The 27,576-nt window shown below is 44.6% G+C and overlaps 1 protein-coding gene across 6 annotated transcripts in view; it reads left to right on the forward strand.

Moving 5' to 3' along the window:
* The first annotated feature begins 2,477 nt into the window (after positions 1 to 2,477).
* CGNL1 (cingulin like 1) overlaps positions 2,478 to 27,576 on the forward strand; it is a 174,038-nt gene continuing 148,939 nt past the window's right edge. For 3 of the 6 annotated variants that reach the window (XM_034938830.3, XM_055099046.2, XM_055099045.2), the window contains exon 1: positions 2,478 to 2,628. The gene's annotated coding sequence lies outside the window, so the exon portion shown is untranslated. Of the gene's footprint in view, positions 2,629 to 12,256; positions 12,330 to 27,576 lie in introns of those variants that run through there. The other 3 variants (XM_055099044.2, XM_063596677.1, XM_008953208.4) reach the window with 3 other exon arrangements.

Raw genomic sequence — 27,576 nt, forward strand, 5'->3', positions numbered from 1 at the left:
AAACCTCAGCTTTGCCTTTGCCAGTTCCACTCCCTCATTGCACACATCCGGTCACCAAGACATCTGGTCTTCCAAACAAGAGCCCTTCCCTTCCCTTTTCCCTTCCCTTCCCTTCCCTTTTTCCTTCCCTTCCCCTTTTCCTTCCCTGCGCTTCCCTTCCCCTTCTCCTTCCCTTCCCCTTCTCCTGCCTTCCCTCCCTCCCTCCTTTCTCTCTTTCTTCCCTTCCCTTTTTCCTTCCCTTCCTTTTCCCTCCCTTCCCCGTTTCCTTCCCTTCCCTTCCCTTTTTCCTTCCCTTCCCCTTTTTCTTCCCTTCCCCTTTTCCTTACCTTCTGCTTTTCCTTCCCTTCCCCTTCTCTCTCTCCTTCCTTCCTTCATTAGTTCCTTCCTTCCTTCCCTCCCTCCCTTCCTTCCTTCTCTCCCTCCCTCCCTCTCTCCTTTCTCTCTTTCTTTTCTTTTCTTTCTTTTTTTGAGACAATTTCATTCTGTTGCCCAGGCTGGAGTCCACTGGGGCAGTCACAGCTCACTGCAACCTCAACCTCCCAGGATCAGTTGATCCTCCCACCTCAGCCTCCTGAGTAGCTGGAACTACAGGCACATGCTACCATGCCTGGCTAATTTGTGTGTGTGTGTGTGTGTGTGTGTGTGTGTGTGTGTGTGTGTGTATGCGCTTTTTTTCTTTTTCTTTTCTTTTTTTTTTTTTGTAGAGACAGTTTTCGCCATGTTGCCCAGGCTGGTCTTGAATTCCTGTGCTCAGGTGATCCACTGCCTTGGCCTCCCAAAGTGTTGGGATTACAGGCATAAGCCACTGCACCCAGTTGGAAAATTCTTTCTTTCCTGTCCCTCCCTGCTGCAACTCCCCATCTACCCCATGACTCTGCTGGTTCCTAGGCCATGGGTCTCCCCCGTCTGGTTCCCAGGGCCATTTAGGTGCCCTCTATTGCATGCAGGTTCCATTCCAGTCATTTTGAGGTGTCCAAGTACTGTTTGGTTGCCTTGAGCCCCCTCACTTTGGCATTTGATGCCTTTTCCACCCTCTGACCCCATCCACCTTTCTAGTATGCCTCATCCCATTTTCTAGCATGTGTGTCCTGCCCCAGGCAGCCTCTGCTCAGGAAAGCTGGTCCACCCTCTGGGCACTGTTCACACACCCCATCACCTTGGCTGTCTTCCCCAACCTAGACCTGCTAGCTCTGGAATAGTGCAATACCGCTTCCTCCAAAAAGACTCCCTTGACCATGCTGCCCACTTGGGATAAGTAGCATCTTTTTTTTTTTTCTTTCCTGGTAATGAATCACTATTATTAGGTCGGAGCAAAAGTAACTGCGGCTTTTCCCATTGAAAGTAATAGCAAAACTGCAATTACTTTTGCACCAACCTATTACTTTTTCAAGTCCTTTTATATTGTTTTGAATTGTTAAGTTTTCAAGGGTCTATTTCATTCAATATGTCAGCAAACACGTATTAAGTACAGGTTGGGCAGGGCGCAGTGGCTCACATCTGTAATCCCAGCACTTTGGGAGGCCGAGGCGGGTAGATCACTTAAGGTCAGGAGTTCGAGACCAGCCTGACCAACGTGGTGAAACCCCGTCTCTACTAAAAACACAAAAATTAGCCGCGCGTAGTGGTGGCCACCTGTAGTCCCAGCTACTCGAGAGGCTGAGGCACTAGAATCGCTTGAACCCAGGAGGCAGAGGCAATGAGCCGAGATCGCGCTACTGCACTCCAGCCTGGGCAAAACAGCAAGACTCCATCTCCAAAAAAAAAAAAAAAAAAAAAAAGTACAGGTTGTTGTTTTCTCAGGGAATCCTCATAGCTGGTGAAGTATCCAGCTTTTCATTTTACGGATGAGTGAACTGGGGTTTAGAACTGATAACATTTTGCCCAAGTTCTCACAGCTAGCGAGAGGCATGCCGCAGTTTATCGTGGGGTGGGTCTAAACAAGGACCTAAAAACTGTATTCGAATCCCAGCCCTACTACCGCCAGCTGTGTGACCTTACGAGGCGCCTCACTTTACTGTTTCTCCAACAGAGACAGACATTTCTTGTTACCGCGCAAGTGGGATAACCTCCCCACCAGTGTCTAGACACAGTAGGTGCTCAATAAATAGGTGTGGGTTTGCGGTGGCAGAAGAGCGCTATCCCTTAAGTTTCTGACAGTGAGGGGGAAAAAGGCTAAGCAGGGAAAGGAAGGGAAAGGGGTAAACTGAGCTCGGCGCAGTCGAGAGCGCGAAATAGGGAGGGCTTCCTGCAGGCCAGGAATTTGGAGAGGCCGAGGCTGGGAGAAGAAAAATGCCCGGTGACGGCGGAGGGGAGGGGGAAGGACGAACGGCTCCGGGAAGGGGTGAGGTCTAAGCGCAGCCCGGGGCCGAGGGCGGGTGGTGCGGGGGTTCCTGGGTAGGTTCGTCCCGACGGGCCGCGGGCTGATTGAAGGGAGGGTTGGGCCCGCCGGCAGCCCCGGCGGGTCCAGGCCCCCGGCCAGCCCCTGCCCCTCCTCCCAGGAGGGCGGGCGGCGACTGCGGGGCGGGGCGCGGGCTTGCTCGGCCTCCCGGCGGCGCCGCGGCCCTTGCACTCCGGCCGGGCTCTGCTGGCTGCGGCGGGAGCTGGACGCGGGAGGCGGCGGCGGCGGCGGTGAGTGAGCTCCGGGCTGGAGCGGGGCGGGGTGTGCGCCAGCAGCCGGGTTTCGGGGTGCTAGGGGCCGCCCAGGGCGGCGGGACCCCCAGGGGTTCGGGCTCAGCCAGGTGCACCGTGCTCAGTCCGCGCGTCCACTCTCGGTGCCCCGCGCCGCGCGTGTCCTGGGGCTCGAAGGTGCGACCCGGACTCCCGCGCCGCGCCCCGCCGAGGGCAGGCGCAGAACAGATGCGGGCGATCCCTGGGGAACCCGCTTCGGGGCGGGGTGGGAGGGAGGAGGCCCTGCAGAACCTCCCTTTAGTGAAGAGGGACTTTCTGCTTCGCACCCCTGCCTGGACCCTCCGGCTCTAGTGACAGCTGGGAGAGACTCACGCGAAGCAGTTTCTGACCTAGCCTGTCGTACACAAGTCCTCGGCGTGCTCGGCCGGACCATCCCCTGGAAAGAAAGGGGCGTGTGACCTTTCTCTCCCCGATCCTCCAGACCACTGCGCCGCCCAGGCAGGTCATCCCCGAGAGAGCCCCCGCCTCACTCGGAGCACACATTCTAGCTCTCCCCGGGACTTTTCCAAGTTGCATCACTGGCCTCTAGACAGGTACTTGGCTGTCATGTTGGAGTTAGTTACACAGGATTTTTGAAACTTTGTATATTTGCTTTGTGTGTTCTTCACCCTAAGGCCGCTGCCCTCCCGACTCTGCTTATGCCGCTCAAAACGTTGCTCAAAGCTCGCTGGGAATGCTTTTGCGGGCATTGGTTCTCAAACTTGGCCGCACATCTGGAGAGTTTTAAAAAATACTGGTGCCTGTGTCCCACTCCCAGAGATCTGGATTCGGCTTGCCTGGGTTGCAGCCTGGACAATGGAATTTTTAAGACGCCGCAGGTGATTCTAATGTGCAGACAAGTTTGAAAACCTCTGCTTTGAGAGTTGCTCCCACCAGCCACTCTTCGGACGGCTCAAGATCAGTCCTGATCTAGAACTCATCTCAGGTCCTCATAGCTCTTCCCTAATCCACCTCTCCACCTGAAGAACCTGTTGATTGGTGCTTTCCAACTTTAGACAGTAGATGGTGCCTTTACTGAAGATCCTTTTGTTTCTACCTCTGTGTTTACAGTCAATACTGCCAGGGCACTTTCTGCCAAGGAGGTGGGAGTGTAGGCATTAGAACCGAGCAGTCCTTGTCAGGGTCAAGGTTATAATACAGGGTTGTCCTATTCAGGGAAAACCAAGTGATAATTTGACTTGTCATATTCGGGAATGATTTCAGATTAAAAGGAGAAAAAATACTTTAGGGTTTGGTCAGCTTTTGGAGACCCTCCGGAGACTCCCCCACATAGATAATGGAGTTGCATAAATGTGGAGAATTTTCCTTCAAAAAGCCAAAGCTAACAACATCCTTAAGGTTTTGTGGTTGATATTTGTGTTAACATATGTCCATTTTTGTAGATTAAACTTATTCTGGAAGTATGATGAAGCCCTACAGACACAACACAGTGTATAACATGGCACATCTGAGATGACACCTGAGACACCTGTCACATGATCTTAAAAATGATAGAGAAGTAGGACTAAGGAAAATGTAACCATGCTTATATTGGCTAAATTAGGTCATATATTTTATCAAGAAAATGTGTTTTCACTGCCCTTTTTAGTAATGTGATAGTCTCCGGGGATCTTGGTTAATTTACTTTTGTACCCCAAATATGATGTTTGCATTAAAATTTCCACCCTGATGTTGCTACCTGACCACAAATCAGTGGTTTTAAGTTTTTCTTAGGGAGTGGCCCTCTATGTGTGTTTTTTTTTTTTTTTTTTTTTCCGAGACGGAGTTTTGCTCTTGTCGCCCAGGCTGGAGTGCAATGGTGCAATCTCAGCTTACAGCAACCTCCGCCTCCCTGGTTCAAATGATTCTCCTGCCTCAGCCTCCCAAGTAGCTGGGATTACAGGCACCCGCTACCATGCCCGGCTACTTTTTTGTATTTTTAGTAGAGACAGGGTTTCTCCATGTTGTCCAGGCTGTTCTCAAACTCCTGACCTCAGGTGATCTGCCCACCTCGGCCTCTCAAAGTGCTGGGATTACAGGCATGAGCCACCGTGCCCGGCCTATATTTTTATTAACAGTGGGATGACATCCTTCCAAGAATGCCTTGCTGAAGTGAAAGAACATTTACATTCATTTCTAGCTGCTAATGTAAGTCCAAAGAACATTCATTTTGAAAAATACAAAAATGACATAATTTTGCCCCCTTGGTTTTCTCGCTTTTCCCCAACTTCCACGACCACGCTCTGCTGCTACTACTGTATTCACTTGCTGGAGGTGTGCACCCTGTGGGAGCTGTCTTCATTGTCTTGGCTTTGGCTTGAAATGGAGGTTACATGCAGCGCGTTGTCTTACAGGGTGTCCCCTGACCCGAATCATCACCCTTTGGGGAGCAAGACTATATGGAAAGTGTTTTCCTACTGTTTTGTGTGTGTGTGTGTGTGTGTGTGTGTGAGTGAGTGAGACCATGCCAACAAAATGACGCCATATTATTAAGTGGTTTGTTAACTTCCAAATCTTGTCTCAATTGGGAAAAGAAAAATGCTTATTCGAGGATGCTGTTGAATTCATGGTGTCTGAAAAGTCACACCTGAACAGCAATAGTTACACTGTGAATATAATAATACACTCTACCCCCCCAAAAAGAAAAGTTTATGTAAATGTGGGCCTAAGCACATTTATTGCAATTTCTCACTTTGGAGTAGCAGCTCTAATATCCTAAAGTGATTAGAAGAAAGTAAGTGAAGAAAAATATGAAGGAAGGGTTAGTGAGATACTTTTTCATTTAGGGAAAGGGGATACAGCAACTAGAAAAGGCCTTTGGTTTGTGTTAAGAATTTATTGCCCTGGTGGCTTCCTTTTTTTCTTTGTTTAATTTGCTTGTGCTGATGGGTGAGGGAGAGTTAAAGAAATTTAATGGCCTCCTAACTCTCCTTCCCCGTGAAACCCATTTATCTAAGAGATGCCATTGGCCTTTTAAAAATATCCAACTGATTTTATGCTTTTCCTTTCTTTTCATCTTCTGATCTCGGCACTAAAGGGCGGTGGCATGGCTGAGAGGTTGGCATCAGAGCAGGAAAACAAAGTTGAAGGGGAAACCAAAATTGGGTAATTTTTTCTGAATGACCAAGTGCTTACTTTTTTCAGGCATGTGACATTGCTGTTATCAAGAAACCAGTTATGACATGAAAATCCTGAAAATGGAAAAGGAAAAAAAAAAAAAAGGGAATGGGGTGGGGGATGGAAATAGCACCAGGGTTGACTGACCTTTACTGAGGAGGGAAGGCTTACTGTTTTCAGCCTGGTGTCCCCGGTGTCCCGATTGCAGCCCCCTGTACTTCTCTCTTCATGCACCCTCCTGCATCCCTCAAGCCAATATCCTTGGGGGAGATAGTGCTTCATCTTAAATTCACACTAAGTTGTCTTTCTGTTTTTGTTTTTTGAGACTCCGCTCTGTCACCCAGGCTGGAGTGCAGTGATGTGATCTCAGCTCACTGCAACCTCTGCCTCCCGGGTTAAAGCAATCCTCCCTGCCTCAGCCTCCTGAGTAGCTGGAATTACAGGCATGCGCCACCATACCCCGCTTATTTTTGTATTTTTAGTAGAGATGGGGTTTCACCATGTTGGTCAGGCTGGTCTTGAACTCCTGACCTCAGGTGATCCACCTGCCTCGGCCTCCCAAAGTGCTCCGATTACAGGCATGAGCCACTGTGCCCAGCTGTTGCTAGCCCCTGTTACTAGCAAAAGCTATGTATTACCCAGAGTTGTTGGTAAACAGGATAAGGTTCCTGCCTTAAGGGGCCTGAGTCAGGTGGGGATGTAAACCCTGGGTTGCAGTAAGTTAGGAACTTTTCTAATCAAGAGGAACACAGTGGCCCGTGGGGTACTGTGGGGCTAGCCTCACCTGGGTAGATGCCTCCTCAATTCATTGGCACAGGAGGCATAAGACATGCTTTACTTGGGTTTACATTAAAGCTTATTCTATTAGGCCCGTACACCAAATGACTGATTTTGGATATGTCCGACTCCAGGAGCGAGAAGGGTGCAGGTATCCATCATGCAAAGGGGAGGTGGGAGGTGGAGGAAGAGAACAGATTCTGGCAGGTGTCTTTTGCTTCTGGAGTCTACTGAACAGGGGTACTTCCTGGGGGTGGGAAGCTCATGGAGAATGTGGCTGGATCCATTTTTGGCACATTAGTAACTGGTAAAGTAAGCTTAGTAGTGGCTACCTCCGCAACAGAGCTGAAAGGAGAATGCAAAGTGCAGTGTGAAAGCCGCAGCTGCAGCACTTTTTGGAGCAAGTGGTTGGGTTTGTGTCTATGGCTCCTGCCAATGGGCAGACATTGGTTCCTCATCATACCATGGTCGCTTTAGCTCAGGCTTCCTTGGGCAGGCTGAAAACTGGACTTCACACTGTTTTTCCCTTGGGTAGGTGGTTTCCAAATAGGTGACCCATAGGGCTAATAACCTCATGGTTATAATAGTTACTATTTGTTTATTGACTGCCTTTCAAGTGCCAGGTAGCATGCTCAGCACTTTTCGTTCATTACTGTAAACCCTTTACATTCCTGAGAGGCAGGTGGCAGTGACCTCATTTTACAGATGAGGAAACTGAGGCCCAAGGAGGTGCTGAATCCTGCAAAGGTGCATAGTACTTGACAGTGGCAAAGTTCTCATGCCTGTAATCCCAGCACTTTGGGAGGCCGAGGCAGGTGGATCCCTTGAGCCCAGGAGGTCAATACCAGCCTGGACAACATGCTGAAATACCGCCTCTACAAAAAATACAGAAATTAGCCTGGTGTGGTGGCGCGTGCCTGTGGTCCCAGCTACTCTGGAGGTCGAGATGGGAGGATGGCTTGAGCCTAGGAGGTTGAGGCTGCGGTGAACCATGATCATGCCACTGCACTCCAGCCTGGGTCACAGAGTGAGACCCTGTCTTAAAAACAAACAACAAAAATAAAATGGCAGAGTTGAAGTTCGAGAGTACTCTGGTCTGTCTGAATACAAAGCTAAGTCCTCTCTACTGTTTCTTGCTCCCCTTAAGCTGAGCTGATTAAGAAATTGTGTTCTCAGTGCCTTGTTTATTTTTTAACATCACAGTCTCCTTAGGTCTGAACTGATTTACTATTTTCCTCTACCTCGTGTAAATAGGAAATTTACTATTTTCCTCTACATGAGGTAGAGGAAAATAGTAAATCAGTTCAGACCTAAAGAGAAGTATTCCACTAAAGGCCACTGCACCCTTGTGATCCCAAGGGAAATTTATGGACTGCTGCTTTTCTAGGTGTCTTAAAGAAGAGGGTAGATTAGGCTGTGCAGAAAGTCTCTGAACGGGTCCCACATCCTAGGTTAGAGAGACGTGATTTCCACCCTTCTTCAAGTTCTGCAAACCTCTGAGTTTCTGTAGATAATTGGTTGTTGGGTAAGAGATTAAAAACAAAATTCAGCGTTGGGCATTCTAGAATAAAACGAAGCTGTGCACATCCAATTCCTGTTTATGTGGTACTCGCGACAAAAACAAAACTTTGCTGCATAGTAATTACCTCAAGCTCTTAAAATTACAGGTAGTAAGGGCTTAGAGGCCATATGGAGTTATAATTAGAGATGAGTTTAAAAAAGGGCTAGTGAATGAATGTTCATTACTACAATGAGCACTAGCTGAATATTTCAACCCGAGAAGGATCAGCTCCAGGGAACATTTCCAGGGAGTTAGTGGAGGGTCGTCATGGAGTTAGAGTGTTTGGGATTAGTGCACAGAGCATTTGTTATGAACATGCAATATTTCTGCCAGCCTGGCCAGAAGCCTCTTTGTTTACAGGGCAGGGTTTCTTCCCTGCTGCCCAATCACAGGGATTTCTGCTTTGCTTTGGTAGAGTACGTAATCGTTCAGGTGATTGCTTTGTAGTGTGTTAGGTCTGTAAAGCTCCTCGATTGTTAATAATCTTTTCCTGTTACTTATCTCTTTGCTGGAAGATTGAGGTAAGATGACCTCTAGTTTTGGCCTCAAGAATTCTCTTGTTTTTGACCTTTTCCCTTAGTTTTCTATCTTTGTGTTTCATTGCATTCAAAACAGGCCCTCTGTTTTCCCTTGCAAATTTATAGTCCACATAGGGAAGAGGAACGACCGTGACCAGGACTATCCAGGAATCCTGTGATGGGAGTGTTGTTAGTCCCATTTTCCAAGTGAGGACCCCTTCCTCTCTAAGGCTGGGCGTTTGGGTATTCCAACTAGGACTGTTAAATTTTCAACAATGGGGCTCTTTTGACTTGATTACAAAAGAAAAAGAAATGGCCCAGTTTTCAAAGTCATGAAGAGGTTCTAGTATATCTTATGAACTAATATATATCCTTGAACTCTTTTGTAGCTGATAGTATTTAAAAAGGTTTGATTCCCCACCTTTTTTGCCTGTGTGGTTTTTATCTTCCTTTCTATAAACAATGACTTACTCAGAATTATACAGCAGCAGCTGAAAAGTTGATTAGCCTCCGTCCTTGCCCTAATCAAGTATCAAAAACCTGGAACGTTCACTTAGAGTGGTGATTACTGTGAAAGCTTTAGGTGCTGGAGAGGACCTGATAAAGAATGGAGTGAGAGATAAGAGAGAGAGAGAAAATAGCTTGCAAAGGGATTGCAGGGTGGAGTTTAACAAACTTAAGATTTCTTTCTTCCTTTTTTTTTTTTTTTTTTTTGTTTTTTTGATACAGAGTTGCCCAGCCTTGTTGCCCAGGCTGGAGTGCAATGGCACAATCTCAGCTCACCACAACCTCCGCCTCCTGCATTCAAGCCATTCTCCTGCCTCAGCCTACCGAGTAGCTGGGACTACAGGCACGTGCCATGACGCCCGGCTAATTTTTTGTATTTTTAGTAGAGATGGGGTTTCACCATGTTAGCCAGGATGGTCTCTATCTCCTGACCTCGTGATCCGCCTGCCTCAGCCTCCCAAAGTGCTGGGATTACAGGCGTGAGCCACCACATCTGCCTTTTCTTTTCTTTTCTTTTTTTTTTTGAGATAATCTCACTCTGTTGGCCAGGCTGGAGTGCAGTGGTGTGATCACAGTTCACTGCAGCCTCAACCTCCCAGACTCAGGCTCAAGTGATTCTCCCACCTCAGCCTCCCGAGGAGCTGGGACCACAGATGCAGGCTACTATGCCTGGCTAATTTTTATGTGTGTGTGTGTGTTTTGTAGAAATGGGGTTTTGCCATGTTGCCCAGGCAGGTCTCTAATTCCTGAGCTCAAGCCATCCACCCACCTAGGCCTCCCGAAGTGCTGAGATTACAGGCGTGAGCCACCGTGCCCAGCCCAAACTTAAGATTTCTTTTACTTGTGAGTTTCAGGTTTGGGGCTTAAATGCATTTGGTCTGGTTGTGGCCAGACTAGCTCAGCCCTAACAGTCTGTGCTGCCTTGGGCCACCTATAAGCTTTGGGGAGTGGGGTGGGTGGGGTGGGAGGAGAAGGTAGGGTGAAGGGAGAGGGGAAATAGGGGGTAGGAGATAAGACCCACCAGTTAGCTGATTCTCCAGGCCTGGCTTGCTCATGGCATGACTGCTTCTCCCTGCAGGCCTGAGTCCAACTTTCTGGGTGTGAGGCAGCTGGATGGGGTACAAAAGAGGGAGAGAGTTGCCAGACACTTTCCAGGAGACCTGCCCAAGATCAGTAATTCTCATAATAGCAAATGCTCTCATAGCATTTGCCTCCAGCCCCATCCTAGAGCTTTTACTGTAGCAATTCTATGGGATAGGTGCTATCATAAACCCATTTTACAGGCGATAGAAACAAGGCCACGGGAAATTGGGTAACTTGTCAAAGTGCTGAAATCCAGGGTTGAAACCCTTGCTGTCCCGCTCTGAGCTATGCTAACAACTACCACCTCATTAGGCATAGAGGCCTGGATGCTGCACCTGCTCTTCATTCATTCCTTGAACTCACCCACTTATTTCTTCAACAAATTATTGATAGCCTGTATATGCCTTTATCTTGGCAATGAGAACAACATAAGTGCTCTTTGTTTATGTGTCTGAATTCCCATAAACTTTCTTTTCTTTCTTTTTTAAAAAAATTGCCATAAACTTTCAAACAAACCTTTAAAGAGACGAGACCTCTTTACTGACCTTGTATACCTGGTGTCTGGTAGAAAATAGGTGCTCAGTAAAGCTTTGTAGAAGAAGGAAGAAAGACAGTGTTTTGAAACGTGACATCCTTGTATTTCCTCTATCTCTAGCAGCCACAGTGATATCTAAACAGAAAAACAGACAAGCCTTAAGTAGAGTGAGAGTGTGTGGGGAGTGTTTTGCAAAAATAACAGGAGAGAATTTTTGATAAAAGCATGCTGTCTTGTATGCATTTCAAGTTCTCATGGTGAATCATTTTTTGCTTGTTTGCTTAAAGCATTTCTTAATTGAAGGGCATCCCTACACCCAGCTTGCAGACTATTGAGTGAATCAGGGAGGCCCTTCAGACTTCCATGCATTGTTCAGGGCTGCTCTTGTCATCAGGGCCTGCAGAATATATTTTCTTTGCAGTTGAGGACCAAATACCTGGTAAGGTTCAAGTCCACCATCCATTTTCCTGTTTAACATTTAAATGCATGAGCCAGTAGAAAGTAGTTTCACCTTGGGCTGGGTGAAGTGGCTCACGCCTATAATCCTAGCAGTTTGGGAGTCTGAGGCAGGCCGATCAGTTGGGATCAGGAGTTCAAGACCAGCCTAGCCAACATGGTGAAACCCTGTCCCTGCTAAAAATACAAAAAATTAGCTGGGCGTGGGGGCGCATGCCTGCAGTCCCAGCTTTGCTTGAACCCAGGAGGCGGAGATTGCAGTGAGCTGAGATTGTGCCACTGCACTCCAGCCTGGGTGACAGAGAAAAATAAAGTAGTTTCATCTCCTGTATTTTCATTCCTTCTTCACACTGTGGGGCAAAGAAAGGTCTCACTCACTTGGATTGGAAGCTCTATTTGACGATCACTAGGAGTGATGGCTCTTTGGTTCCTCTTCCATTTCAGGTTTGTTTCCTCATCTGTAAAATAGATGTAATACCTACCACATACAGTCAAGCCATATCTCTTTGACATAGTACAGTGGTTCTCAAACAGGGTCCCCCCAGCCTCCCCACCCGGGGGTACATTTGACAATATCTGGAGACATTCTTGGTAGTTATGACTGGGGTGGTGATGGCTCCTGGCATCTAATGGGCCAAGGCCAGGGATGGTGCTAAATATCCTTTGATTCAAAGGACAGTCCCCCACAGGAATTATCTGGCTTAAAATGTCAGTAGAGCCAAGGCTAAGAAACCCTGACAAAGTGGAACCTCAAACAACGGTAGCTCTTTTTAACATCTCTGATCCAAGGGAGCTATTGGCCAGGGACAAAGATCCCTCTTTTCTTAAGTAGGGTGGAAAGAATGGAATTTAACGTTTTACTGATGCCTCTGGGTTACCCCACAGGTGCCCCTGAGGTGGGAACACCTCCTTCTCTCTCCATTAAACATGACTTAACTTCATTTGAAACTTGTTTGCATCGTTTACATATAAATAGCCATGCTAAAACCAGTGAAACCGCTTAGCCTGTGGGGTGGTTAAACCCATTCCCTGCAGAGGACATTGGTGGAGTGGGGCCTGCGCTGCTACAGACTTGTGAGCCTCGCTTTTCTCCCCTGTGAAAGGACAGGTAGGTAATTGTGTCACCCTCCCATCTCATCATGTTGCTCTGACTCTGCACGTGTGAAACTAGCTCTACGTATGTGAATGTGCTGTATGATTCCTAAGGTATGCCTTTTGAAGGCATTTTTCACGGGATCCGTTTCAGTCAAGGACACTAAAATGGTTGGGGCTCAACAAAGAATATCTGTGTTACAGGCATAGTAGGAGGCCCCCCAAATAGTTCCTGCAGCAGGGTGTGTGATTCGGGAAGCAGTGTGGCCCAGTGGTTGACAGCATGAGGTCAGCCACTCACAGGCTGCTCTGTGTACAACCTTTGGTTTTTCCCGTGCTTGTTGTGTGACCCTGGGTTAGCTACTTCACCTCGTTGCACCTCAGTTTCCTCACCTGTAAGATGAGGATAATGACAGTGACGATGATAACACCCAGCTGAAGATGGGTGTGAGGCTTCAGCGACTGGCCCCTGTGAGGTGTGTGGTGAAGATGGGAGCTTAGCTCAATAAATGAGTTGCTGTTAGTAAAATAATATTTGATGTTGGCTTGTAGCTTGTGTATTTTTACTCAGATGAAGAGCTTGCTCCTGATTTAGGAGCTGAAAAAGGATCTTTCTGGTTCTTGGTATTTTTTTTGGTGGCAAAATACAGCATAAAATCTCCATTTTAACCAATTTAAAGTGTACAGTGCAGTGGCATTAAGTACATTCACAATGTTGTGCAACCATCACCACTATCTAATTCCAAAACTTTTTCATCCCCCTAAAAGGAAACCCTGGACCCGTAGAGCAGTCACTCCACGTTCCTCCCTTCCCCCAGCCACTCCCTCCCTGCGAGCCCACTCATCTATTTTCTGTTTCTGTGGAACTGCCTACTCTGGATATTTCATATAAATGTATTTCATGCAATAGATGGCCTTTTGCATCTGGCTTCTTTCACTTAGCATAATGTTTTCAACGTGTCATCTGTGTATTGTAACATGCACCAGCACTTCACCACTTTTTACCTGGTGTCTTTTTTGCAGAGCACCCCAAGCCGCAGTGTCATCAGGCCTGTGGTTCTCTGAATTCATGCCCTGTTTTCAAGTTTTAAAGTGTCTTTCTTCATTGATTTTGATCCTTCTTGGCCAGCCTTATTTTTTCCACTTTTCCCATCCAGTACTTCTAATGACCCTTGAAATGAATGTGGAATGAAGCCCTCATGCCAGGTTCTTGGTGCTGGGGAATAGGTCTTATTAGGTATCTTACTTCTGTGGAAGAATTAGCAGCAGGAGCACACATAGGGGCCCTGAGTGGTGCTTCATTTCCCCATGACTCTGCGTGACAGGTTTTAAAAACAAGTGTCTGGAAAACACCACCAGGCCCCTTTATTCATCAGTTTAAAAGCTTCCCACAATGAGAAGTGGCCCTCAATTAAGTCGTTTAATAAAAACCTCCCCCTGTTTTAAAGCATTCTTGGGAAGTGTTTACATTTGACGCCACTGCAGGCTTCTAAATGAGGAGCTGTGGAGTGAGTGATCCTTAACCTGTGACTTTAATAATATCCTTTGCTTTAGATTTCCAGGTGGAGGCCTGGGCCAGATTTGTAGCTTGTCATTGACCCAGACTGGGTTCAGAGATGGGGGCTGGGCAGGGGGTGGAGGACATTCTTGGCTATCCTGCCCCCCTCAGCTGCCACTAGTAGAAGATTCAGAAAGGCTGAAAGCCACATAGATATGTAAAACCAGCTCCTTGGAGAGAGACTGGACTGGAAGGAGGTGAAGCATTTCCCTACCTGGGAAGGGCAGTTACCCTGCCCCACTTCTGACCTTATCTGCAGTGTCGGGGGGCTTCAGTGGGCAGAGATTAAAGCATTTAGGAGAGCAGTGCCAGGCTCCTGAGATTCTGGGGCCTTAGGGTCTGAGAGCTGGAGGAGGCTGTACTTTTTTCTCTGATTCTGGAGAGGTGAGTAGGCCCCGAGAAGAGGAAGCAGGCTGCTTTAGCTTCAGGGAAACTCCGGAGTTGTCGTTAGAGGAGTCCTGGGAAAAGCTAAAATAAAGAAAATTCTAGGGTGGTCTTTCCTTTGTGATGGACGAAGACAGGAGGGTGAGGGGAGCCCTGAGCTGCTGACACGCGCTGGTGATTTGTAGAGGCTGCCAAGGTGGGCAGTTAGCAGTCTGGATTCTGGGCCTGGACTGCCCGGATCTGAGTCCTCCCTCCGGGGTTCTGTTCTATGAATTCTTATGTGTCCAGTGCTCGGAGCAGTGTCTGCAGAGGTAGCTGTAGATATGTGTGCTCACACGACTGTACTGACACTTCACTTTGGTGAGTTTCTGGTTAGAATCATAGAAATGCTTCTTGTTATCAGAGCTCATTTGCCTGCATACCTGGCAGCCTTGTGCAGTCCATGGGACAGGGTGACGTTACTGGACTCTGAAGAAAACATGACTCTCAGATGGAGAAATTATGCTTGGCAAATCTATTAAAGTTCTCCGAGGGAGAGAATAAATGTGGGAAGAAGGACAAACCAGTGGATCTAGATTTTATTTAGACTTCCAAAAGATTGTTGGAAAGACTTCATGGCAAAGGCTATTAGATGTGGGAGTCTCCCATGACTTTCTGAGTGGAGGTGAATGGAAGAAGGAGTCTGGCTGAAATTTGTCTTTTTCCATTGTCCTTTAGAGGAGGAATCTTCACATTTGCAGATGAAATAAAATTCTAAAGGTAAAAATGAAGACTTCGGAGTCAAACTATAGAGAGGTGTTTTTTTTTTTTTCTTTTTAAATTTAAATTTTGGGCACGAGGGGATGTCAACTACCCTTTAAAATAATTCATGATCAGTGGCTGCACCTGGGCAGCTGGGCTTTGGAACTAGGAATGATGTGTGTGCTGCTTTCTAGCAAAGTTAAAAATCACGTGCCTGGGGCATCAGAGTGCTCAGGAAATAAATGAAGATTAGTGGAACCAAGGAGTTCATTAAAAATGATTCAAGTTCCACTCCAGCCTGGGCAAAAAGAACAAAACTCCGTCTCAAAAAACAAAAAACAAACCAAAAAAACTTGTAGTTTCCAACTGTCTTTTAAGTGAATAGTACATTTGTAGAAAAAGTAGATTCTGCTATCAACAAATGTAAGAGTTCACTTAAATGCACAGATGCTGAATTTCATGCCTTTTGTGTTTTAACCCAGGATAGTAAATGAATGAATGAAATGAGCAGACACTTTTTCAACACAGACCCTTCCCTCTCCCCCAGTAGGATTTAGGAAGCTTGGAGTTACGCTTGACCAAAAAGACACCTGCAGGAGTTAGTTACCTTTGTGTTTTTCTTTTTACTCAGTGCCCTGTGGGCCTTGCCTGGTGCCTTGTGTATAGGAGTGCTCTGTATGTGTTTGAATGATAAATGGACTCAGATTTCCTTAACATAAGCATAAATATTTTATCATCGTGTGTCATTATGTGCCAGGCAAACTTAGTTATATTTGCTCTTACAATGGTTGTATTGGATATTGCTGCTTAATATTGCCGTGTAACAAGCAATCCCAGATCTCAGTTTTTGTTTTTGTTTTTTTTGAGATGGAGTCTCACTCTGTTGCCCAGGCTGGAGTACAGTGGCGCCACCTTGGCTCACTGCAACCTCCACCTCCTGGGTCCAAGTGATTCTCCTATCTCAGCCTCCCAAGGAGCTGGGATTACAGGCACGTGCCACCACACCCAGCTAATTGTTATATTTTTAGTAGAGACAGGGTTTTGCCATGTTGGCCGGGCTGGTCTCGAACTCCTGACCTTGGGTGATCCACCTGCCTTGGCCTTCCAAAGTGCTGGGATTACAGGTGTGAGCCACTGCACCTGGCCCCAGATCCCAGTTCTTTACGACCACAAAGGTTCATTATCCCCTCACTCAGCTGTTGGTTGGGTGTGGTTTGGTTGAGCCAGGCTGTGCTTCACTTGGCCAAGCCAGACTCCAGGCTTCCATCTGGCTTGAGGTCTATTCCACATGTGTTTTATTCAGCAGCCCAGGCTGCAGGGGCAACAAATAGGCAGGGCCAGCTTGCCTTGGGCAGATTACAGAGGCATAAGAAGGCAAGCAGAAATGCTGGAAGCCTCTTAAAGCTTTGGTCTATAACCAGCCCACTGTCAGTTCTGCCAAGATTCCCTTGGCCAACACAAATTGCATTGTCAAGCCCCACATCAGCAGGGTGAGGAAGTATACCTGGCCCGTTCTAGTAGGAGGTAACTCGAAGTCATATGGCAAAGAAGGTAGATGTATATGGAGGAGCAAAGCACTGAGAACAATAATTTCATTCACAATGGTAGAGAATGAATAAGACGGAAGAGAGCAGTTTGGGCCAAACTAGCCTTTTGGGAGCTTGCGAGACCTAGGCTGACTGGGTGAAAAATCATATGCATTTGGTGCAGGTACCAGCCCAGGCCTTGGCATTTCCTATACATTCGCTGGCATGCCCTGCCTCTCGGCTGGCTGGACATTGATCATATCCTTTCACTGCGATGGGGCTCGTGGGAGTGCTGCCTATCTGTGGGAGGAGCAGAAGGATGGGCCTGATTTTCTTCGGGTCAGCCATCATGACCTGACAGGCTGCCAACTGTGGTGGCAGGAGTGTGACAAGCTGAGAGGGCAAAGAGGACAAAGAAGGACCACAGTGTTGAAGGAGGCCAGGGGCTTGCCTCAGCCTAAGTCCCACCTGTAATAGTCAGTGACAGGTTAGCATCAGTGCCTGTGTGTACCATGTCCCAATCTTCATAAGGATCCTAGGCTGTAGCTTCCAGACCCTGCCTTTTACACCCAAAGAAACAGGCTTCAGGAGGTGAGGTGACTTGTCTTCAGCCAACCAGCTCAAAAATGGCAGATGAGAGCCAGGCCACCCTGTTCCCAGTCTAGGGTCTGTCTTTCCACACCCTGTGGTTGTCATAGTCTAGCAGAGTCCGGACTGGTGTTGTGTGTTATAGTATATTCTGGCCCTGTGATGACAGAGTCTGCTTTGGAAGAAGCCATGTGAGCCTCGTGCCCATAAGGGATGACATAGGCGAAGCAGAATGAGTGAAATACTGGCCAATGATAAGCAGCCTTGCTGTTACTGCTTTGCAATGGGCCATTTCTTTAGTGAAGAGCTGCTAGACTTTGAGGAAGAAAAGGCTCTAGCCACTAGTGAAAATGAACCAGGAATAGATGGGGACCAAAACCTTGTAAAGCCAAGGGTGTGAGGAGACAGACACTCTCACACGTGCTGAGTGTGGGATTATAAATTCACTGGGCTTCTATCTAGAGAGCAGTTTGGCAATGGGGCTGCTTTTACTTGCAAGTAAACAAAACTCAATTGAAGGTGGTTTACATAGGAATAAAAACAGCAAAAAGTGGTTAAAAAGTGGTTTAAATAAGACATTTCAAAATGACATTTGTTACCTCATGTAAACAAGAAGTCCAAAGTCTGGGCTGTTGGGGGAGTTAGTTTGAAGACCCAGGCTTATTTCCTCTTTCCTCGCCTCAGTGTTTGATGTTTGCCTTCAAGCTTGTTTCCTCATGATCTCAGTGTGGCTGTTGCTGCTCCACCCATCATATCCTTATTCAGAGTGATGTCCACAGGCAGGAAAAGAGGAAAGTACAGAAAAGATGCAAATCAGCATGTATTCTGAGATCCCATTTTTTTGTTCACAAAAATAAACACCTTCACATTTTTCTTCCCCCCCCACCTGACACCATCACAATAAAAGTCTTAATTTTTTCAGCACCATAAGATGGTGAAAAAAAAGTCTTAATTTTTGATTGTGAATATCAATTTCCGGAACCAAGAATTTTGGTTATTTCTGGGCCATGGGATGGTGCTGTGGTTTTGTTTTCCATTTCATGCCCTTCTTGGCATTTGAATTTTATAAATATCACTGCATGTATTACCTTTATAATACAAAAGAAAGTGATAGGTGTTTTCTTAGTAGGGGTGGGAGAAATTAAAGAGAGGAAACCAAGGCCCTAACAGGGGCATTATCTGAGACATGATGTGATAGGATAGGAGTGCATTTAGCTGTGTGTGATCAGCCTAGAGGGAGGTTGGGGAAGGGGAAAAGTCCAGGAGTGAAATAAGGTCATTTTAAATCTCTTTTGGTACCTGGCACAGTGTCTTCTACCTAGTAGAGACAAAAACACATTTGAAGTATGAATGAATGTTTAGGTCAAGACCTAACACAACTTTATGAGGGGCTGAAACCCAACCAAGCAGCTCATGTCAGCAAGAAAGTACATTCTGCTGGAAATTTATCTTGCAAAGAAGTATGACTGTCATTTCCTACCTTTTCCTTGAGCTCCCAGAATCTAATTCATTGCTAAGGAAACAGTGTAAGTATGAGGCCTTCTATTCATCATCTGTCTCCTACTGAAGGCTATTGTCCCAGGATCTGGATAATAAAGCTGTATAAGGTTTTTACAACTGAGGGTAGAGCAAAGGCGAGAAACCACCATCTCATGTTAACTGTGTTAATAGTGTGTGGCTTGAATGGAGTCTAGATGTTTAAAGTCTACTAAGTATAGAATGAACAGTCATTTTTTTTTTTAAAGGAAAAATAAAGTTCTTTGATACCCTGGACTAATACATAAAAAAATTGTTATCTTAATGATGTGACACAGATAAGAGTTGTGAGATAGGGATTTTCAACCTGATTGGCCAGTATTAGTAGAAGAGTGTGAATATGCCTGTTGGTGAGATGAAAGAATTATATGTAGTGGTATTTTCAAGTCTAATTCTCTTCCATATACAAAAATAAAATGGGTATTGAAGGCCTTTTTAATGGCAAGGGTGGAAGGAGGGGAGGTAGACTACTACCCTTACATTGTGCCATAGTCTTAATTCCCTTGCTCCAGGGTTCTAAGTTTGATGGTCATAAATCAAAAGAAAGAATGTTGTAACTGACATTTCTATTGAGTTACTTTTAACTTTTGTACCCTTGGGTTTTAGCATTTAGGCCTTCTGCAATGGCCACCGGATACCCACTTTATTCAGACAATGATAATATCGTTGAGCTATGGTAAGATCATTTCCTTTGGAACAAAATGAAAAGCTTTCAGTGTTCACAATTGGAGGAAAATGTAAAAGCTTAGTAGGCCTCCTCTGCTGCAGGGTGAAGAGATTGTGTTTGAACACCATCCACTTTGCTCCTCAAATGTGCAGTGGAATGATTCCAGTGTGCTTTTTAAATACAGAAAACAAGTGTACCTTTTCAGTGTGTGTGTTTATTTATGCATGTGTGTGTTTAATGGGTTCTTGGAAATACTTGGAAGAAAAGTAATATTTAACATCTTTTTTTGGGTTCATTTTGGGATCCAAAGAATCTGAGATCATTGGTACGTTATGTTCCAGAGTAGCCCCGAGTTAAATTTCTTGAGAAAGAGAGAGAGAAAGTGCATGTGTTTGTGTGTGTGCATAAGTATTACTATGAAGACCAAATGTCATGCTTACTTGACATGATGTTAGTATATATCCTTATCTGCTTCTCAGTCTATATTATATCTGCAGATTTTATGACTAAGTGGTATAATTTTACATGAATTCTGCATCTGCATCAGAAAGTATAATAAAAATTAATGATACTAACACTTCTATGTCACTAAACAGTGCTTGATACTGTTCTAAGTACTTAACATGTATTAACTTTTTTTTTTTTTAAAGCCAAAGCCTTTTGTCACCCAGGCTGGAGTGCCATGGCACGATCATGGTTCACTGCAGCCTCAACCTCCTAGGCTCAAGCCATCCTCCCATCTCAACCTCCCGAGTAGCTAGGACCACAGGCACGCGCCACCAAACCAGGGTAATTTCTGTTTTTTTTTTTTTTTTTTTTTTGAGATGGAGTATCGCTCTTCTTGTCCAGGCTGGAGTACAAGCTCATGTTGCCCAGGCTGGAGTACAATGGCGTGATCTTGGCTCACGGCAACCTCCGCCTCCCGGGTTCAAGCGATTCTCCTGCCTGAGTAGCTGGGATTATAGGCATGTGCCATCAAGCCCAGCTAATTTTTTGTATTTTTAGTAGAGATGGGGTTTCTCCATGTTGGTCAGGCTGGTCTCGAACTCCCGACTTCAGGTAATCCACCTGCCTCAGCCTCCCAAAGTGCTGGGATTACAGGCGTGAGCCACCATGCCCGGCTTATTTGGTTCTTATAGTAACGCTATTGATTCCATTTTTACCAAGGAACTGAGATACAGAGAGATTTAGTAACTTGCCCAAGGTGACATAACTAGTAAATGGTGGGGGTAGGTTCAAAATCAGGCAGTTTGCTATTTCTTATTTAAAGCCACAATTCACGAGAATTGAGCCATTCTCAAATGTACAGGTTATTCTTGTAAATTGGAGACTATTGTATCAGTGTTACAAATGACCTATTGTAATCTCCCATCCAAGAACTAACCAGTTCTGACCCTGCTTAGTGTCAATAGTCAGGTGCATTCAGGGTGGTGTGGCTGGAGATGATCTTATATGATCTGAGCCCTTTGCTTCATGAACAATATTTTCAGTTACTTTACACAGTAAGCATGTACTTAAACAATTATTTGGCTGGGCGCAGTGGCTCATGCCTGTAATCCCAGTACTTTGGGAGGCTGAGGTGGGAGGCTCACTTGAGGTTAGGAGTTCGAGACCAGCCTGGCCAACATGGTGAAACCCTGTCTCTACTAAAAATACAAAAATTAGCTGGGCGTGGTGGCATACGCCTGTAGTCCCAGCTACCTGGGGGTTGAAGCAGGAAAACTGCTTGAACCTGGGAGGCGGAGGTTGCGGTGAGCTGAGATCATGCCACTGCACTCCAGCCTGGATGACAGAGTGAGACTCCGTCTCAAATAAACAAACAAACAAAAACCCCACCAAACCAAAAAACCCAATTATTTTAATTATAAATCTGAACTGCATTAAAAGATAGTAAATTTAGCTAGTCAACATGAATAACTTTTAACAGAGAGTTAGTTGTCTCTTCTGTTTCCTTAGGGAAGAAAGATGAGTTCCTTCAGTTCCCAAATGAGTCCTCAATTCAACATGAGTGATTTCACCAGAATAAAATCTTACTTCTGCAAAAAGCAGCTAATGCTTTCGGAAGCTAAATAATCCCAATGTGTGACTCCTGCCAGTTTCTTTTCTTTGAAACCTCAGCAGCAGCATAACTAGTGATTCACCCTTCTTGAAATGAATGCTGTGATTCACGTTATGCACAGATGGCTACTGAATGCCCAGGTTACAGCCTTTGCGTCTGGCCTTGACTCGTTAATAAGAACAGGAACTGGGCATGGTGTATTGCACAGTGATTAAGGGCTTAAAGCTAAGAGCAGTGCCTGGCACCAAGTAAGACATCAGTAGAACTTTGCTGCTGCTATTTTTGCTGTTGTATATTGGGCTCTACCATGTGCTGGGCACTACGTTAAGCACTCTATGTGCATTGCCTAATTTAATTCTCATCACATTCCCATGAAGTAGTTGATGGTTTTGTTTTATCTTCATTTTCAAATGTAGAAACTGAAGCTTAAGGTTAAGACATTTGCCCAAGACCATGCAGCTGGTAAGTGGTTAGCGCTATAGTACGAACCAAGTTAAAAAACTTTTTTTTTTAATTCATAAATTATAATGTACAGAATCTTCTAGAAGCTTTCTTGTGCCTCCTCCTGGTTGTTATTTTTCAACAAAGTTGCCTACTATTCTATCACCACAGAAAAGCTTTGACTGTTCTTGAACTTCATAAAAACAGAATCATATTCATACAGTATGTACTCTTTGTATTTGGCTTTTTTTACTTAGTATTATGTTTGTGAAATTCATCCATTGATGTGAAATACATGGATTTGCATGTAGCGATAATTTGCTTTTCCTCACTGCTAAATATATTGCTACATTTCTTATTGTATAGTTTAATGTACAAATGTGCCTCACTGTTGATCTCTCTATTCTACTGTTGATGGACTTTGGTTGTTTTTAGTTCTTGGTTGTTATTTATTGTGCTACTTACTTTCTTTCTTTGTTTTTTTTTTTTTAAACAGTCTCCTCCTTGCCCAGGCTGGAGTACAGTGGTGCGATCTCAACTCACTGCAACCTCCACCTCTGGGTTCAGGCGATTCTTCTGCCTCAGCCTCCCAAGTAGCTGGGGCTACTACAGGTGCATGCCACCATGCCTGGCTAATTTTTAATTTTTAAAAGAGACGGGGTTTCGCCATGTTGGCCAGGCTGGTCTTGAGCTCCTAACCTCAAGTGATCTTCCTGCCTTGGCCTCCCAAAGTGCTGGGATTATAGATGTGAGCCACCATACCTGGCCTAATTGTGTTCATTCTTGTACATGCTTTGTATATGTATACGGCTCTTTGAGTATATTTCTAGGTCAGCACTGCTGGGTCTTAATAGGTGTGGAGCTGTGTTCTATATTGTGAAACTGTTTTCTACACTCCCACCTAGCAGAGGGTTCAGTGGTTCTGTTGTAACACTGTAATGACTATCATCATTCTGGTGGGTGTGTAGTAGAATCCATATCAAACTTGACATGGATTTTGACTCCATAGCCTATGGACTTACCTGGTAAGAACAATTTTAACAATTATAGTGCTCTTGCTATATGGAAGGTGTTGTGCTGATATGTAATAATGAATATAACTTGGTTTCTGCCCTCTAGGAGTTTATAGTCCAGTGGAAGAGAAAGACTCAGAAATCACATAATCATAGTCCAACACAGAATCCATGCATAGGGCACTGTTGGAGCACTGGGAGAGTCTACTTCAATCTGTGGGTTCAGGACGGGGTTCGCTAAAGTCTTGCAGAAAGAAGTCAGTCTTCTGGGATATGGCTTCTTCGGGAAGGTGACATTTAACCTGAGGCTAGGGGGGGATGAAAATAGAGTCATGTGAAGAGGAATGGATCAGAAGCCCGTGTAGCCACAGGGAGGAAGTGAACAGGTGATGGTAGGCTGAGGTCAAAGAGCCCTGGAGTCCATGGCATTTGTAAACCATTGCTGGCCTTGAAGTAGAGAGCCAATGTTGCTATGAAGCAGTCAAAACGGTTCTCCTTCATCAGCCTGTGACCCAAAGGGGACCCGCAGGCCTTTGTGGAGGCTGCCTCCATTTGACGGGGTGGTGTTGTTGGAGAAAATGGCCTTACTGACTCCTGAACTAGGAAGCTCCTGATCCTAACTCTCTTAGTATCTCATCTTGCAAATTACTAAGACAGGGTCTTTAAGATGTCTTACTTATTTTTTGATGTACATTTTGTAAATTAATTTTTATAATGCTTCAAAAGCTAATTTTTAAATTATAAAAGTAATAGAATCACATTACAGAAGCCAGAAAATGGAGAAAAATCCCCCACTATCATTTTATTATATAGTTTTTCCCATCGTTTTAATTGTGGGGTATAGATTATTTTATGTTATCCCCGTGTCCTTTGACATGTCACGAGCCTTTTTTCTTGATTATGTAGTCTTCATTACTATTTTATTATTGTAGAATATGAAGTGGAACACTTTGTACCACTTAAATTTCCTCTTTTTTTTTTGGAGATGGAGTCTGTCTCTGTCGCCCATGCTGGAGTGCGTGGTGTGATCTCAGCTCACTGCAATCTCCACCTCCTGGGTTCAAGCCATTCTCCTGTCTCAGCCTCTCGAGTAGCTGGGATTACAGGTGCCTGCCACCACACCCTGCTAATTTTTATATTTTCAGTAGAGATGGGGTTTCTTCATGTTGGTCAGGCTGGTCTTGAACTCCTGACCTCGAGATGCGCCTGCCTCAGCCTCCCAAAGTGCTGGGATTACAGGCGTGAGCCACCGCACCCAGCACCATTTAAATTTCAATCTTTCTTTCACTTTTAATTGTAATGAGAAAAAACCAATAGATGCTTATTGTAAAGCATTTGGAAAATACAGAAAAGTATAAGATGAAAATTAAAAACTTTTCAGTTCTACCATGAAGATAAACACGTTAATATTTGGGTATATTTCTTTTTTCCCCTCTGCTTTTATTTACATATATGTATGCTTTTCTTCCTTTTTTGTTTTTTTGAATACAAATTGGGGGTTTTTTTCCTGCAAGCAAGATACTGTTAATGGGGATTTTGGATGGCCATATAATGAAATAGGAAAACGATTTTGGAAGGAAAATGGAAGCCCAGGAGGAAAGACTTGGTGTTATTATAGGTTTGTATCATATCACCATTTTCCTGTTCTATTTGGAGGAAGAGGGAAAGGGGAAAGGAAGCCAGCCCTTATTGTGTGCCTGCCACGCACCTGGTCCTGCAGTGCTGGGAAGCGCTGTGAGCTCTGGCTCCCAGAAAAGTAGACGCTGGCACTGTGGGAAAGTGGGACCCTCATGGCAGCGTGTTGTTTGAAAAAACCAGTCTTTCAAACATAATAACTGAGCATGGTGGAAAACCAGGCTGGCGTCATGGTGTAAATTGAGTTTACTCAAACCGGCAGGTTGTTGGGAAGGTACACATACCTCTATTGTTTTAACCCACTTGAAGATTAAAATGTGGGAAGAGCATTTTGAATAGAGAACACAGTACTTTATCATTTGGTGCAGAGGCCTTGTATTTTTAACAAAAATTGCCCCAAAGTTTCCTCCAAATGCATTAAATCCATGTTTTTGTTGTTTAACCATGAATATTTTGAAAAAATTTATTATTTTGAAAATCCAGGCCCTTTAAATTTTATTTTTGCTCTCACAAATCCTTCTTTCCTTTTGAGTTGGCACATAATTGTACATACTTATGAGAAAACAAAGTGATATTTTGATACATGTATACAATGTGTGATGAACATTAATAGAGGATTGGCTAAATTATGATATATATAAAGTGCTCAGAGAGGTGGAGGAGGTAATAAGATAGAAGGTGGACTTTTTAGGGAAGTCCTTCAGAGTAATTAGTATATTCATCACCTCAAACATGTGTCAGTCCTTTGCATTGTGAACATTTGAAATCCTATCTTCTAGCTATCTGAAAATGTACAATAAATTAACTTATTTCTCCCATCTAGCTGTAACTTTGACCTGTTCACCAACTTCTTTCTATCCTACCCTCTTCTCTACCTTTCCTAGCCTCTAATAACCATGATTCCACTCTCTGCTTCTTCAATATTTAATTTAATCCCCAAATTCTAATTGTAGTCCATATCTGAATACTTCATATTATTGGTCACAATTTTGGACTGTGTATTATTGGTCACAATTTTGGTTGATTATTTTTTGAAAAGTAGAATCTTGTGTTTTGAAGCCAGGCTTAATCACCTGAAGACCCAGGACATCTCTAGTTTTTTTTTTTTTTTTTTTTTTCCTAACAAAATTCTGTATGGGGAAAATAGGAAAAAAAATACAAGAAAGACACAAGAAATGGACAGTGCTACATTTCTGATTTTACATCTTCATGACAATGAGTAGAGATCTCTGAGTTTTGTCTTTGGAGCAGAGTATGGAATCTGTCCATTGAGGATTGCAGGCCGAGTGCAGGGGCTCATGCCTGTAATCCTAGCGCTCTGGGAGGGGAGTCTCCAGCACTGAGGCTGGAGGATTGCTTCAGCCCAGGAGTTTGAGACCAGCCTGGGCAACATGGTGAGACCCCATCTCTATGAAAACTTAGACACTAAATAAAACTCACTATTTTCATTCTTATTAATCTTATTTATTACTTGGAGATATCCTTAGAGGCTCCAGGTGTGTAAGTCTCCTTGTTCCTACCCTAAATAGCTATAGAAATTGCTGTATTTCTAATACCTTTTTTTTTTTTTTAATGGGGTCTCACTGTGTCACCAAAGTGGTGGTGCAGTGGCATAATCAAAGCTCACTGCAGCTTCAAACTCCTGGGCTCAAGTGATCTTCCTACCTAAGCCTCTCGAGTAGTTGGGAGTACAGGTGTGCACCATCATGCCTAGCCAAGTTTTAAATTTTTTTGTTTGTAGAGATGGGGGTCTTGCTATGTTGGCCAGGCTGGTCTTGAACTCCTGACCTCAGGCCCTCCTCGGCCTCCCAAAGTGCTGGGATTATAGGCGTGAGCCATTGCACCCAGCCTCTTCTTATTCTTAGGTCTGCCTTTTGTGGTTCTTCTGTCACTTTCTGTAACTGATACTGTTAGCAGCTCATGCTTTTGTTGCTTCTACTTGGCTTTGGGCTAAGGATTGTAACTTCCATCTGTGTCAAGTTGTGTGTGAAGGAGGCTGAGTTTGAATTGTGTTTTATGCTGGGTTCTGTGCTTGAGGCAGCTTGTTGCCTAAAAAGAAAATGGTGGGCTTCACAGCACACACAGCTTTGGATGCTCAAAGCCCATTTGAGCTTCCATTCACTTATTTTCTTTCTTATTATAAAAACAATACATGTTTGTGTGGGCATGGTGGCTCATGCCTGTAATCTCAGCATTTTGGGAGGCCAAGGCGGGCGGATCATATGAGGTCGGGAGTTGGAGACCAGCCTGGCTAACCTGGTGAAACCCTGTCTCTACTAAAAATACAAAATTTAGCTAGGCGTGGTGGCACCTGCCTGTAATCCCAGTTACTTGGGAGGCTGAGGCAGGAGAATCGCCTGAACCTAGGAGGTAGAGTTTGCAGTGAGCCAGGATTGCACCATTGCACTCCAGCCTAGGCGACAGAGTGAGACCCTGTCTCAAATTAAAAAAAAAAAAAAAAAAAATGTTTGCAATGAAAATTGAAGCATTACAAAAATGTGTTATTTAAATGAAAGGTACCCTGTTTTATCATCTCTAGTCATAACTACGCTTTAAGGATTTGATAATTTTTTTTAAGATTTTTCTGTAACTTTATATTTTTTTACAGAGATGGGGTTACTCTATGTTATTTTGGTACTGATTTTTGTATTTTTAACAATATATTTGTATACTTTCTATGGCTGTGTATATAAATTTCTGTTGGTTGTTTTTAATAGCTTCCTGGTGTTCCTTGGTATAGATATATCATAATTTAGCCAATCTTCTATTAGTGGATATTTGGACTATTATAAATACCTCATATATAAGTATTTGTACTCTCTGAAGTGTTTGTATAATTCTTCTGTTCAGAGTTAATTACTGGAAATAGGATTGGACGGTGTATACATTGAGCCACTGTGCCCAGCTGCTTTTTTCTTTTTTAAATGCAGAATTTTAAGCCTCAACTCCAAACCATCCATCAGAATTTCCAAGAATGGGTCTCAGGGATTTGAATTTTTAAAAAGTTCCCAAGTGATTCTGCTGGTGCCCGAGTTCTAGCATGCCTAAGACATTTCCTTACCAGCTCCAGTGTTTCATAAAATATGTTCAATTCAAAGGTGGATGGTTGTGGAAA

Source organism: Pan paniscus, chromosome 16, assembly GCF_029289425.2.
Source record: "Pan paniscus chromosome 16, NHGRI_mPanPan1-v2.0_pri, whole genome shotgun sequence".
NCBI lineage: Eukaryota > Metazoa > Chordata > Mammalia > Primates > Hominidae > Pan > Pan paniscus.